Source organism: Cebus imitator, unplaced genomic scaffold (genome assembly GCF_001604975.1).
Source record: "Cebus imitator isolate Cc_AM_T3 unplaced genomic scaffold, Cebus_imitator-1.0 Scaffold132, whole genome shotgun sequence".
Lineage (NCBI taxonomy): Eukaryota > Metazoa > Chordata > Mammalia > Primates > Cebidae > Cebus > Cebus imitator.
In genome coordinates this window covers 614,273-628,851 of record NW_016107447.1, presented here as the reverse complement: position 1 = coordinate 628,851, position 14,579 = coordinate 614,273, and the positions used below count along the sequence as shown (strand labels likewise).

The window sequence follows — 14,579 nt, the reverse complement described above, 5'->3', positions numbered from 1 at the left end:
GCTGCACTTCCCTGGCCCTGCTCTGTGTCTCCTTGCTCCTGGATCCCAGCTGATGGAACAACCACCATTTCAACTGTTGTAGAGCAGAGGGCAAGAGAAAGCATCAAGCCACAGACTGGTCCTAAAATCTCCCCCGGGAAGTGGCACACTTCACTTCTGCGCACATTTCATTGGCCAAAACTTGTTACTTGGGGCCAGGCGCAGTGGCTCATACCTGTAATCCCAGCACCTTGGGAGGCTGAGACAGGTGAATCACAAGGTCAAGAGATCGAGACTGGCCTGGCCAACATGGTGAAACCTCGTCTCTACTAAAATACAAAAAATTAGCCAGGCGTGGTGGCGGGCGCCTGTAGTCCCAGCTACTCAGGAGGCTGAAGCAGGGGAATCGCTTGAACCCACGCGGGAGAGGATTCCGTGAGCCGAGATCGCGCCACTGCACTCCAGCTGGGTGAGTGCAAGACTCTGTCTCAAAAAACAAAACAAAACAAAAACCTTGTGACTTGGCTCTACCTAACTTCAAGCAGAGGAGGGAGCTCAAGTGGAAATCCTACTACGGGCCTGTGCTCTGGTCTGAATGTGTCTCCCAGAGGTCAGACGTTGAGACCTAACCCCCACAGTGATGGTCTTAAGGGGCCTTTGGAAGTTGGTTAGGTCAGAGGGCTCCACCCATGAATGGGACTCATGCCCTTGTGAAAGAGGCTTGAGGGAGCCCCTCTGTCCCTTCTGCCATGTGAGGACACATAGAAGTCGCCATCTATGAGGAATAGGCCAGACACTGAATCTGCTGGAGCCTTGATCTTGAATTTCCCATCCTCCAGAACTGTGAGCAATGAATTTCTGTTGTTTATAAATTAGCCAGTCTAAGGTATTCCGTTATAACAGTCTGAACAGACTAAGATGGCCTAAAGGGAAAAGAAACAGAATATTTGTGGACAGTCCCTAAAGATAGTCACAGAAAGTGACAGCCTCTTTCAGATTCATTAGGTGTTCAAGATGCCCAAGTCCCTTAGGAATGTTCTTTTCTGAGAGGAAGGGGGGCTTTTGAAACCCAGAAATGTGTTCTCTGCTTTCACGAAAACATCTTTTTCCTGAGTCAGTGCATGTTCTGCAGCCTAACTGCCTAAATAGGGAACAAAAGATTCCAAGGAGGAAAACGCCTGCAGCCTTAGATTCCTGGATTTTGAGTATCATGTGATCTTAGACTCGAATCTGAGAAAAGGGCTCTGAGAATCTTCCCAGCAGAGATTTTCAAACCTGAAAGGTCTTTGAATCCAATCTCACTTTCTGTGCAGGAATTGCCTTAATAATCTTCCTTGCAGGTGGCCACCTGACTTTCTCGGCTTGTGTCTTCCCAAGACCAGGAAGCTCAACACATCCCAAGGCAGCCTGTTCCATCATGGATGAGCTCAATGTGTTGGAAGTTCTGCTTTATCAAGTGATAAAACGTCCTCTCTTGGGACCATCCACTCCAGGTCCCAGTGATTCTACTGGAGGAGCGAAGGTAAAGCCATCACCAGGACAAGCATGGTGACAGACAGGCTGGACTGGCAGCCAGCTTTTGGGGATGAGTTCAGGGAACCCTGAACAGCCATGGGAGCCAAACATATTACTCTCCTGATGCCTAAAATTCCACTGTACTAGTCTGGTGGTTTCTGTTAAGGAGGCTTATACATGATGGAAAGAATAAAGGCTTGGACTCAGCCCTAGGTTCAAACCCTGCATCTTGGCCTGGCCTGTAGGCAAGTCTCATCGCTTCACTGAGCTTTGGCTTTCTCATCTGCCCAACAGGAAGAACAGTAATAACAGTAAGAATACCTCCCATGCAGGATTGCTGGTATTTTCAATGAGATAATATATCTAAACTCCTCACACAACGCCTGGCACATAGCAGGTGCTCGATTAGATCTGTATTGAAATCCAGGCTCTGTCAAGATTTTATATCTCCTTGGTTTATATGTCCTTGGACTTCATTTCCTTGAACCCTAGACTCCCCATCTCTAAAGTGGGGTTGATATTATTCACATCCCACCAGGTTCTGGCCAGAATTTTTAAAGTGCTTATTTTGAGATAATGTGCCAAGTTCTTTATTGGGAATTGGATATGTAATCCTCTGCTCGTGGGTAGGACATTTATAATCACCCGATGTATTTAATGGGAAAACTAGGGCTCAGTGGGGTTGATTGACTTTGCTCAAGGTCACAGGGCCGGTGAGGCGGCAAGTGAAGGCTTGAGCCCAGGCATTTTGCTCCCGCATATACACTATGTATATAAAGGACCTGGCACAAAGCAGCTGCTCATTTTGTGCTTGAACTTCTGTACCTTCTGTCCCCACCTCCAAAAAAGCACAACAGCCAGAGTAGGTCAAAGCTATGTTACTTGGCTCTACCTAACTTCAAGCAGAGGAGGGGTTTCAAGGGAACGAAGCATTTGTGGCGCAAAGCCACTGAGGTTTTGGAGTTATCCGTTGGAGCAGCTGACATGGCTTAACCTGCCCTCTTAGCTGTTTTCAGCATTTGCACCTGAGTGTCAATCAGTTAGGAGGTTTTAGGCTGCAAGTAATAGAATACCCTATTCCTCCCGAATTCAACAATAGGTGCCTTTGCAGTCAAGAAATCTGGAGGTTAGGTGGCTCCAGGTTTGGTTCATTCAGAGGTTCAATGATGTCATCTAGGACCCGCATTTTGGCTCAAGCACCCTCATTTTATTGGCTGTAGCCCTCAGGCTTAGCCCCTCATGCTTTCAACATGGTTGCCAAAGTTCCAGACATCACATCCTTATGCAACCTCTTAAAGGGAAAGAATAGGGGAACTTCCCCACACCCCTTTTTATATAATAATTGAGGCCAGCCCTTCTCAAACCTCCTGCCCCAGCAGACTTTCTTTATGTCTTATTGGCCAGAACTGGGTCATATTCTTGTGGACGACTACCAGTGCTTACTAATAGCTATTCTTCCTGGGCACATATCTGGGATACATTTCCCAGCCTTCTTTGCAGTTAGATGTGGTCATGTGACTGAGGTCTGACCAATGGAATGTAAGCAAAAATAATTGTACTGATTTCAGGTCTGGCTTATAAAAATCTCCTTCCCACAATCGTTGTTCTTTCCACCATCTGCCTGCTGAATGGAGAGGACTCTGAGAATGAGGAAAGCCACAAAATAGGAAGAGGCTCAACCACTACACAACCTGCAGAAAACAGCCCTCCCGTCAAGACTTTTTGCAGTTTGATGTGAGAAAGAGCCAAGTATTTACGGTGCAAAGCCACTGAGGCTTTGGAGTTGTTACAGCAGTCAACATGGCTGAACCTTGCCCATGCATACTAGCCAGGGGTCCAGAGAGCTTTGAATGGTTTAGCTCCTGAGTTTGGGAAAAGATTTATTCCTTGAGTACATTGCCCACTCCTTGTAGAGAAGGATGAAGGCAGGAAGGGGAGTAGGCTTTGGGGTTTAGACTTGAGCTAAACCCAAGGCATAGGAGGATGGAGCTTAGGGAGACAGCTGCCTTCCTCACATGCTGGGGCTAAGAGGGTGCGAGCAGGGAGGAGAAGGGCTTCTGCAGATCTCCAAATCTGACGTAGTCAGACCTTCCCGCAGTAGGGTCATCAGCACCCCTGGGCACCCAGGACCCCTGCTGGCTTGACCCTCTGGACTGTACCCCATGTCTCCCTCAGTGGACAGCAGAGAATTAGGCAGCTGTTAAATCATAGCATCATGGTCCTTCACATGAGGAAGTTCCGTTTCTTAGAAGCATGCATCTGTGGAGTCTCAGGGGCCCAGAACCTCAGGGCCTGGGGGGCTGCACAGCGGGGTGTGCAGGCTGCTTCTCTCCCATTTCCTAGGGGAGGCAAATTTGCATGGTGGTTAAGAGGCCAGACTTTAGCATCTCCATTCCACAGCTTCTCAGCCCAGTCACCTGGACAAGTGAACTTACTTCCCTGAGCCTAAGTTTCTTCATCTGTAAAATGGGTACAGAAAATGAATTTCTTCAACATGAGTGAAGAAGAAATGAAATAATCAATAGGAAGTCTTATGCCAAGGTTCTTGCACCCGGCAAGTGCTCCTTAAGTGCCCGGTGTCATCATTATCTCTCCAGGAAGGGTTTACATTCAGATCCCATCACCACCCCCTCCCCAGCCAATGATCCCCAAGGGTAGGTTCCTGGACAGAGCTTTCTCTTTCTGAAAGCAGCTTACTGGACAGCAGGCTGCCCTGGCAGGGAGGGTCCCAGCCCCTTCTCCTCCTCTCACCAGCATGCCACCAAGCTGCTCTCAGCCTCAGCTTTCCCACCTGGACAATGGGCACAAGCAGCTCCCCCTGCCTCTACCTCCCAGAGCTATAACAGGACTCAGTGGAAGGAGCAGGGCCTGTGCTTCAGGACAGATTCTATAGGATCCCAGCCCTGCTTCTGAATCTCAGTTCTGGCCTTCTCTCAGTGTGTCACCTTGAAAATGCCATTGAACTATGGTTTGGGGACATTTGAATGAGTTAACACTCATTGCTTCCTCATAAGAAGGATGAAATGTGATCAGACATGTGAAGTGCTCAGATCTGATTAATAGTTTCAATATTAATCAAGATTTGGGGACATATACAGAGGGGCTGTAAGTCACAGGGTTCTTGGGCCAGGCTCTGTGAGACAGAGAAGAGGGAAGTTCTGCCCTCACCTCGAAGCCACTTGGGTCCTCCTGTTCTGCCTGCTACAGAGCTCACCTCTGAGTCCCCTCTTCCTATCACTGGGACCATGTGGGAGCCAGTGCCATGTAGGGCTGGGAGCCTGAGGTTTTGGGTTCCAGGCCAGCTTCCACCACTCTCTAGCTGTGTGACTCTGGGAAAGTGCATGACCCTTTCTGAGCCTCCTTAACAGTTATGTGAGGCAGTGGGACTAGAGGCTCTCATCCTAAGCGCCCATATGGTTATGACATTCACTGATGCCTTCCTCACAGCATCCAGTGGCCAAGGAGAAAGGGTGTGGCTCCCTCGGGGGCTCAGGGTCAGGGTCACTGTTCTGTGTGGAATCTGGACTCTGCTGCCCAGAATGGTCCTTCTGATGTCTGGAATTCACCATGAGTGACTCACGCCTTTGGAAAGCCACTGCCCTGACCCCACTGAGTAATAACAATAACAGCCCCTCATGGCTTTTTCTTTGCTGAGAGTTTTCATAGTCCCTGGTCTCATCTGGTCCCCAGCACACGGCTATGGGCAGGCAGTGAAGCTGGAGAGAGTTAGAATCGCCATACACGATCCAGAAAGCGGTGTGCGCACAACTACGCAGCAAGCTAGGGGCCAAGCCTAGAGTCCTGGACTGTGGCTTTTTCCCAAAAAATGTTTGCTTAAAAAGGCTGCCTCTGATATCTGTGTGTCCATGTTCAAAGCAGATTGTTCACAGTAGCCAAAAGGTGAAAGCCACTCAGGTGTCCTTTGCTAGATTAGTGGATAAGCAAAGTATAGGGTATCCATACAATGGAAGATTTTCAGCCTTAAAAAGGAAGGAAATTCTGATGAAGGAAAACAGGGATGAAGCTTGAGGACATTATGCTAAGTGAAATAAATCAGTCACAAAACGATGAATACTGTGTGATTCCATTTATAGGCGGGATCTGTCAAAAGTAGTCCAATTCATAGAGACAGCAAGAAGAATTGCCAGGGGCTGGGGAGGGGGAGAGGAGAAGCTTGCTTAATGGGTTTAGAATTTCAGTTTTGCAACATGAAGAGTTCTGTGGAAGAATGGTGATAGAAATGCAGTAATGTGAAACTACTTAAAGCCATGCATGGTACATTTAAAATTGCTTAGATGGTAAATTTTATGTTCTGTGTGTTTTGCCAAAATGTAAAAAGTTAAAAAAAGAAAAAAAAGCTGCTCCTAAGAGGTAGGTGGTAAATTCTAATATTTTTCAGGACACATAAATTAGCTTATCATGAGTTGCATCAGTCAGGATAGGCTAGGTCATGCTGCTGTAACAAACAGCTCCAAGGTCTGACTCTAGATTAGAATCCCCTCACACTAACTCTGTTCCTCCTGGAACATTCTTCTTCACCATCCTATACCTTTCCCTACTCTGCCTGAACCCCAAACCCAGAATAAGGCAATAGAATCAGACATACTCAACCTTGTCTGGCTGTGTGGCTATGGGCAAACCAGTTAACCTCTCTGGGCCTCAGTTTACTCATCTGAAAAATGGAGACAATAAATGAACCTTGAGAAGAGAATTCAAGGAGTATGAAACATTTAGCATGGTCTAGGGCATGGTGTCAGGCTGTGGGTATATTTAAACCTCGTGCAGAGCTGGGCACCCAGGCAGGAATGGGGTGGGCTTCAGTCTCCTGCCAGTCAGGCCCTCAGCCTGAACAATCCCAAGAACACCTTCTTCCAGCCAGCCTTGCGTCAGGGCTGGGGAATGGGTGGGACAGGAGCCAGAGGCTGTGGAGACAGCCGTCTAGCGCCTGGGATTCTTTTCTCCCCAATAATCTGTTTTCAATTTTTCATTATTATATTTTTTCTTTTTCAAACTCATCCTGCCAAGGAACAGGCACGCAAGTGTGGTCAGCTCCCAGCCCAGCCTACATCAAACTCTTTGAGAATTTCTGCTTTGAATCATGGGGAAGGGGACCCTGCCATATGTCACATGTGTCCAGCCCCCACACCACTGCGTATGCCGTTTCCACACCCTGCCAGGCCCCGTCTCCTCCATCTTTCCCGATTCTGTTCAGCGTCTATCAAGCCTGGCCACAGGGCTCTCCCCGGACAACAGCTCTCTGATCTCTCTTCCCTCTCGTTACCTCAACCCCTACGGTCTCACCAGATCTGGGGACGTGTCTTGAATTCTCATTTTCTTGATTTAACATCTTTGAGGGCAGAGACAGCATCATCCACGTGGTCTGACGACTTTCATAAATTGACAAAGTGTTTTTATCGCTGCCATACCAATGGCAGGAGAGATGATGAGGATGTTTATCCCCATTTTACAGATGAGAACATGGAGGTCATGAGACCAGAAGTGATAGTCACCCAGTTGGGGAATCAGCATCTCTATCCTGATGCCCTGGCTCTCTCTAATCTGCCCTGCTGGGCTAAGCACACAGTAGATGTGTGCGTAAATGTGCAAGAGTGGGGCTGGGCAAAGGCTGGGGACTGGCAAGCTCTTCCCTCAACTCATCCCCTCTTCTGCCTGGACAAGCGGTGAGTCTGCATTTCCAGCCTGCTTGCGAGGAAAAGTCCCTCCGTGGACTGATGATGGACGTAGGCCTGATTCTGCACCACGATCTTTCCACACCCCCTTGTGATGTGACTTTGCCTTCGTTCCCTCCAATGGGGGTTGGCCCTGGGACTCTCATTGGTCCATTGAGTATGGTGGAAGTGACCTTGTGCTAGTTCTGAGACTGAACCTCAAGAAGACATGCAGTCCTTGCAGATTCCCCGTCTCTCTCTCTCTCTCTCTCTCTCCTTCTCTCTCTCTCCCCACACACCCACTGCTCCCCACTCCCCCTGCCCCACCGCTGGCCTCCTCTACCACAAGACAAGCCCAGGCCAGGAACCCAGGGAGTGGGACCAACCCTTTTTTCTTTTTCTTTTCTTTTTCTTTCTTTCTTTTTTTTTTTTTTTTTTTTTTTTTGAGACGGTGTCTCATTCACTGTCATCCAGGCTGGAGTGCAGCGGCATGATCTCTTGCTCATTGCAACCTCAACCTCCCAGGTTCAAGCGATTCTCCTGCCCTACCCTCCCAAGTAGCTTGGACTACAGGCCCATGACAACATGCCCAGTTTTTGTATTTTTAGTAGAAGCAGGTTTTGCCATGTTGGCCAGGCTGGTCTCGAACTCCTGACTTCAAGTGATCTGCCAGCCTTGTCCTTCCAAAGTGCTGGGATTACAGGTGTGAACCACTGTGTCCAGCCCCAATTCTGACATAAGACAGTTCTACCACCATTTTAAGTCACAAACATGATCTCAACTCAAATTTAAAAAGTCCAGTCGAGCTATTAATCCAAACTCCCAGTTGGATTTGGGTTTAAACCTTCTCCCCTTGTCCAGCTCAGGCCTGTTCTGGGGTGGTGGCTGGGGAGTTCTTTCTCTAGCCCTCCTCCCCTCCCCCACAGGTGGGGGCTGTGGAGATAGCAAGGGGAGAGAAAGGGTCTCGCTTGAGCTGCCGCCATCCTGCTAGCTTTGAGCTGACAGTGTCACAGATGTCCCACAGATGGCCATTGCTGCAAGGCCCCTCCCTCTTTACCCTGGGGGGACGTACCTCTCCTTCTGGAGGTATGTTGCAAGTCCTTCCTTGGCCCTGAGATCCAACTCCAGCTTCTTGCTAAGACCACTCCACCCTCCAAAAGGCCCTAGAGGACAAGACCCAAGCTGACCCCTGCAAGCTACCCCCACCCCAGCCCACATCTGATCCCCAAACCCTTCCAGATCCCCTGCCCAGCATCTGGAGGTGAGGAGTGGTCCCCTCTGGGTGAGGTCTCCTAGCTGGAGCTGGCGCTCCTCCTGCAGAAGCTCCTCCTGCATAAGCTCCTCCGCAAGCACCAAGCCCTTTAATTTCCCACTGTCAGTGAGAGGTGAAGGCTGCGGAGGCAGAGCCTTGACCACCTTTTTTGTAAATCCATCGTACCTGATGATCCATTCTAGAATTTCATGTCTTTCCTATCCTGGGATCTTCTGTTGAACATTTTAGTATATTTCAGCAGAAGGAAACAGACCTTATAGACCGTTCTTGCTCTTGATTTTATTATCTTTATATCTTGAATATTTTCTCACTTGTCCTCATAGATGCCTCACTTAAAATTTTTTAATTGCAGCAAAATATACGTAGCATAAAATTTAGCTAATTAACCATTTTAACTGTACGGTTTTGTGGCATGAAGTACAGTCACATTGTTGTACAGCTGTCACCACCAAACCTCTGTAAAATGCCACCTTGCAAACCTGAAACTCTGTACCCATTAAACACAAGCATCCTGTCCCCTCCTCCCAGCTCCTGGAACTGCCATACTACTTTCTGTCCCTATGAATCGGACTAGAATTGGACTACTTTTTTTTTTGAGACAGATCTTGCTCTGTTGCCCAGGATGGAGTGCGAAGGCACAATCTCAGCTCACTGCAACCTCTCCACCTCCCAGGTTCAAGCAATTCCCTGCCTCCGCCTCCTGAGTAGCTGGGACTACTGAAGTATGCCACCACGCCCAGCTAATTTTTGAATTTTTAGTAGAGACAGGCTTTCACCATGTTGGCCAGCCTGGTTTTGAACTCCTGGCACCAGATGATCCACCCTCCTTGGCCTTCCAAAGTATTGGGATGACAGGCAAGCGCCACCACGCCTGGCCAAAGCCAAGTTTCAATCCCACCAACAATGTATGGAGGAGTGGCTCTCCATATCCACACCTGCATAACTTTGCCAATTTGAAAGTAAAACAGTCCCTGCTCAGGTGGTGTGGATTTAGCAGGTGTTTCTCTTCCTAGGAGTGAAGATGAGCATTTTTTATCGTTAAAAAGCCACTGCACATTTTTGTGTGTGTGTGAACCATTGGCTCACCTCTTTGAGGGCTATTTTATACTTCTCTGCACCCCTCTCCTTGTTCCCCAGGTCCCACCAGAGCTGAGACTAAATGAGGGCGCAAAGCCAGATAGTTCAGAATCATGTTGTTATGCTGGGCAAATTCTGCAGGCCTGAGTTCTGGGAAGCAGTGCTTATTTTTGAGGGCACACCTCCCCCTGCTGGCCAAGCTGGATTTTTCCTCCCCAGCTTGGACCAGGTGAAGAGGCAGGGCGGCTGGAGATTGAGGGGGCTGCCTCTGGAGTCTGGGTTTGATCTCACATATACCATTTACTGCTATGTGACCTCGGGTAAGCAACTTTACCTCACTGGGCTTTCCACCTCCTCATCTATAAAATCGAAATAATAGCCATTCTTCTCACTCACGGGGTTGTTGGACGAATAATCCGGTGATGGGGCATGAAGGTGCTTACAGAGTGTGCGTGACACAGACAAGTGCTAAATAAATAGTAGCTGGAATTCGTGACACTCAGGAAGACCCAGCAGGAAGAGAGAAAGGATGATGGGAGCCTAGCAAAAGAAGCGGCTGGTGCAGCTGGAATCTCGTAGGTCCACTCCTGCCTCGCCAACCTGTTTCCTCTTGGCGACCTCACTTTCCAGCCAGAGGCCGGTCATACTGCAATGCTGAGAACTCTGTGCCCACACCAGGCAGGGCTTTGACCTCTCTCCTGCATCTGGCTGGGTACACTAGAGTGTTGAGCAAATCCACACTCAACCCCCCCAAACACATACACACACACACACACACACACACACAAAGCCACACACAATCCACACACACACAAAGCCACACACAATTTAAGCCACACACACACAAAGCATCTGTATATCTTCTTCCCAGGAGCTTATAGACACCCTACCAGAGGCCTCTGTGATCACATCAGCTGAGCACCAGCTCTCTATGTAGTACTGGAGAAGGGGAGTTTTATCTGAGCCACTCTGGCCCCCCGCTGTAGGGCTCTGTCCTCTTATCTGACATTCAACTCTTGCCTAATTGATAATTACATTCAAATCCTCCCTCTGCTCTGCAACCTTCCATAGCCCCCCAGTGCCTTCCATGTAAGCCCAGATTCCTCACCTTGGCATTCAAGGCTACTCGTGGCATTGAATGGTCTGTGTGTGGAGGGGTCCACTAGGCTACGTGAGAAACACTCCCTCCAATCCTGCCCTTCCTTCAAGACTGAACTAAATGCCACTCCCTTCCTTCATTTCTCTACTCATCCAGTCAACATGGTTTATTAAAGACAAAGTGTATTTACTAACACGTTTATTACCTACTATGTGAAGACATTATTATAGGCAGTGGAGAGAGACAGTGGTCTTAGCCAATTGCAAACAAAATGTCTTAGTTTTGCAAATGTTGTAAACCATATGCCCATGTGCATGCGTTGGAGAGTTCCTCCACGGCCCTGGGAGAGGACGTGCAAGCGAAGAGCCCTAAGGCATTGCTGGCCTCACAGTAAATTCACCTCTGTGCCCAACCGTGCCGGGCCGTCCAGGATCGTGGCCTCTTCCTCCTCTCAGCTCTGCCACTGACCAGCTTTGTGACTTTGGGAAGTCATTTTTCCAAGTCTCAGATTATGTACGTAAAGTGATATATATAGGAAGTGATTCCTACCTTGAGAGAGGAATGAAATGTTAATTTAATTGTTTAAAGGGGTGACATTAGATTAGGTGCAAAAATGCCTGCACAGGGTAAGTGCTCATTGAGCGGCAGCCAGTGTTATTCTTACTGTTAGCCGCAGCTGACAGCAGCTGACACGGGCAACACTGGCTACCCGCTTCCCGATGGAGCCAGAGGTTTGCTTTCTTTGTCCACTGGAGGGCAGCAGAAAGCACAAACCTGCCTTCCAGAGCTTTGCACCCAGGCTAACGCCTAACACAGGCCTCCCAAGCGGCAGGAGGAAGGTAAGGGGGTTCTGGGCTCAAAAGTGAGGCTGGTCAGTGAAGAGCCTTGTTCATTTCCTGTGTCCCTAGGACTGGATGTTAGTGGCAGGGGTAGGCTCCCTAAACAGCTCCAGTCAATGGAAAGGCAGCTAGCTCACCCAGCCCAAAGCCCCAGTGTCCGCCTTTGGCTGCATCCCACAGTCCCGGACAGGGTGGGCCGGAGTTCTGGCCTCTGGAGCTGCTCTTCACATTTCTGTCTGTGTGACCTTGGGCAAGTGCCTTGACCTCTCTCTGCCTCCATTTCTTTTTCCATGAAATGGAAGTATTGCTGTTTCCCCCAAAAGGAAAAGCTTCCGTATATGCAGAGGGATGGCCATGCTTGTGTTGCTTTTCATCAAGTAAATCTGTTACACTGTAATTCGCGTTTTCTTCTGATCACAGGTGCAATGCATTAATTGGTCTGAATGTTTTATTGAGTGCCCTACAGCAGGCCAACACCTGTGTGAGCTGATGGAATTGGCAAAAATGAAGCTAGTTGTGTTGGGGTGGTGGGATTCTGGATGACAGGGTTCCCCGTGTCAGCACCCGCCCCCCCATTCTCCAAACTTTCTCTAATGTTGTTGCATCTCCTTTATGATGGTAGAAAAGGGAGGTCAGGAGGAGTGCTGACTGAGCACCTACTGTGTGCGGGGTGTTTCCATTGGTCTTTTCCCAAAGTCTGCAGGAGCTACACAGGCCAGGCCACGTCTGCGCGGATTGCCACTGTATTCCCAGTGCCCAGCACCACACCTGGCATGTCGTAGGTCCTCAAAACATACTCGTTTAGCGCCTAAAGAAATGATTTGTGCAAAGTTTGCAAACGAGGAAATTGAGATTCAAAGACGTTGTGTGACTTGTTCAATGTCACCTAACTAGTGGAACGCAGGGCCAGGATCACCGGACGTCAGGTCCTGAGGAAGGCCTCTCTACGAATGCTTGTGTCTCCTGCGCCTCACATTCCCACACCCTCTTTGTAACGCCGTCTTATTTTCCAGGCCTCGGATGCAGGTGGCCTGCAGAAAGACTGCACTCTTAGCTAGTATGGCCATGCTTCCTCCCTGAGTGTGCCCCGTGTCTTCTCAACCCCCTGGGGACCCCTGGATAATCTGAAGCATGCCCTCCAGCTGGGGGGTTTGCCCTGCAGGCGAGGCCCCTTAGTCACTGTAGCCCATTTGGAAGTTTGGCAGGTGGGTTTCTAGTGCAAGGCCAGCTCTGCCCTTTGAGCCCGGAGCCACCTGTCTGTGCCCTGCCCAGTCCTGCACACACCTGGTAGCAGGTGTAGAGGAGGCAAAAGCCAGACTTTGCCCCTTTATCTGCACCCCTTTTCCCACTCTCAGGCAGATGTGTGTCCAAAAGTGTTTGACGTGTGCTGTGTGCATATGGGAATATGCACATGTGTACATGGGTGTCCCAGGCACATACCTGTGGATACGGGCAGCCCCGTGTGGGAACACACGTGTGTCTGAGTGTGGCTTGTGCGATCCTCTGTGTGCCCATTTGTGCGGATGTGAATCCAAGTGTGAACATGAGCTTATGTGTAGCTCTGTGTGGGTAACACCAAAGAATGGACCACCAAGTAGAAGAGTAACTCCTCGCCCCGCCTCAGTTTCCTGGTCTGTAAAATGGGGACAGCAATGGCATCAAATAGGTGGAACCGGCCAGGCACACAGTAAGTGCCATGATGGTAGCTCTTTTTATTGAGTCTCCCGGGGCTGCGTGCAGATTCCACAAAACAATAACACTGAGAGGGACTGGCACAAGAAACGTTTCTCCCGTCATTCTTAAGTCCGTAAGTGTTTCTTCTGTTCTCTTGGTTTTATCACAGCAAAGGCAATATAACAACAGTAGAGCAAGTTTGGGAAAGAGACGTGGGGAAGCAGGGAATGCCTGTCCCCCAGAACCCCAGCACTCCCAACACAAGGGGAAGTTTGGTTTTGCTTTATTTTCCTGCCTTTGTCCATGAGCTAGCACGGAGCTTGGCACACAGCACAGTGCTGGGAAAAAAATTTGGATTTTTTAATGAATATATATTAGCTAAAATGACACACTGAGTATTTTTCCATCCTGTGTTTGTCCACACATCCTGCACATTTTCCATATGATAGCTGGTCTTTGTAGTTATTATTAGTATTATTTGAGATGGAGTCTGGCTCTGTCTCCCAGGCTGACGTGCAGTGGCACGATCTCAGCTCACTGCAGCCTCCGCCTCCCGAGTTCAAGTGATTCTCCTGCTTCAGCCTTTCTGAGTAGCTGGGATTACAGACATGCACCTGCACGCCAGGCTGATTTTTGTATTTTTAGTAGAGATGGGGTTTCACCATGCTGGCCAGGCTGGTCTCAAACTCCTGACCTCAATTGATCCGTCCACCTCGGCCTCCCAAAGTGCTGGGATTACAGACATGAGTCACCACATGTGTCCCAGTCTTTATAATTATTAAGGAAAATAAAAGAAAATTAGGAACTACCCAATGCCCCCAAACAGGTAAACAGTTCACTCAGTTTATAGAAGAGCCCCTTGTAGTAAGGAATGCCATGTTACAGTAATGAACATCTTTTTCCATTAGGATTTTTTTCTTTCTTTGGGACAAGTTAGTGTTTCTACATTGGGAATAGGGTGTCCCAGGATCTATCTGCCCCTGGACACGAAGGGGATTGCCTTAAAAAAACCCGGAAACATTAACCATCAAGGAAATGCAAATCAAAACCACAAGGAGATCCCACTACACACACCCCCAAAGATGGCTACGATCAAAGACACCAACCATAACAAGCTTTGGTGAGGAAGCAGAGAAATCACAACCCTTATACATTGCTGACAGGGATGAAAAAGTGGGAAAAATAAACAGTCATAAAAGACCACAGGGTTGGGCACGCTGGCTCACGCCCGTAATCCCAGCACTTTGGGAGGCCAAGGTGAGGGGATCACTTGAGCCCGGGAGTTCTGGACTAGCTTGGGCAACATAGGGAGAACCCATCTCTACAAATAATTTTTAAAAATGTGCTGGACATGGTGGTGCACCTGTGGTCCCAGCTACTCGGGAGGCTGAGCAGGGAGGGTCACATGAGCCCTGGAGTTCGAGGCTGCAGTGAGCCATGACTGCGCTGTTGCA

At 48.9% G+C, this 14,579-nt stretch overlaps 1 protein-coding gene and 1 long non-coding RNA gene across 7 annotated transcripts in view; both read left to right on the top strand.

The window, feature by feature from the left end:
- Window positions 1-14,579, top strand: part of ADA (adenosine deaminase) — a 118,906-nt gene that overhangs the window by 50,629 nt on the left and 53,698 nt on the right. The gene's annotated exons all lie outside the window — the stretch shown is intronic.
- LOC108312996 overlaps window positions 11,386-14,579 on the top strand; it is a 16,684-nt gene continuing 13,490 nt past the window's right edge. The window contains exon 1 of the long non-coding RNA XR_001828889.2: window positions 11,386-11,451. This is a non-coding gene — a long non-coding RNA (uncharacterized LOC108312996). The remainder of the gene's footprint in view (window positions 11,452-14,579) is intronic.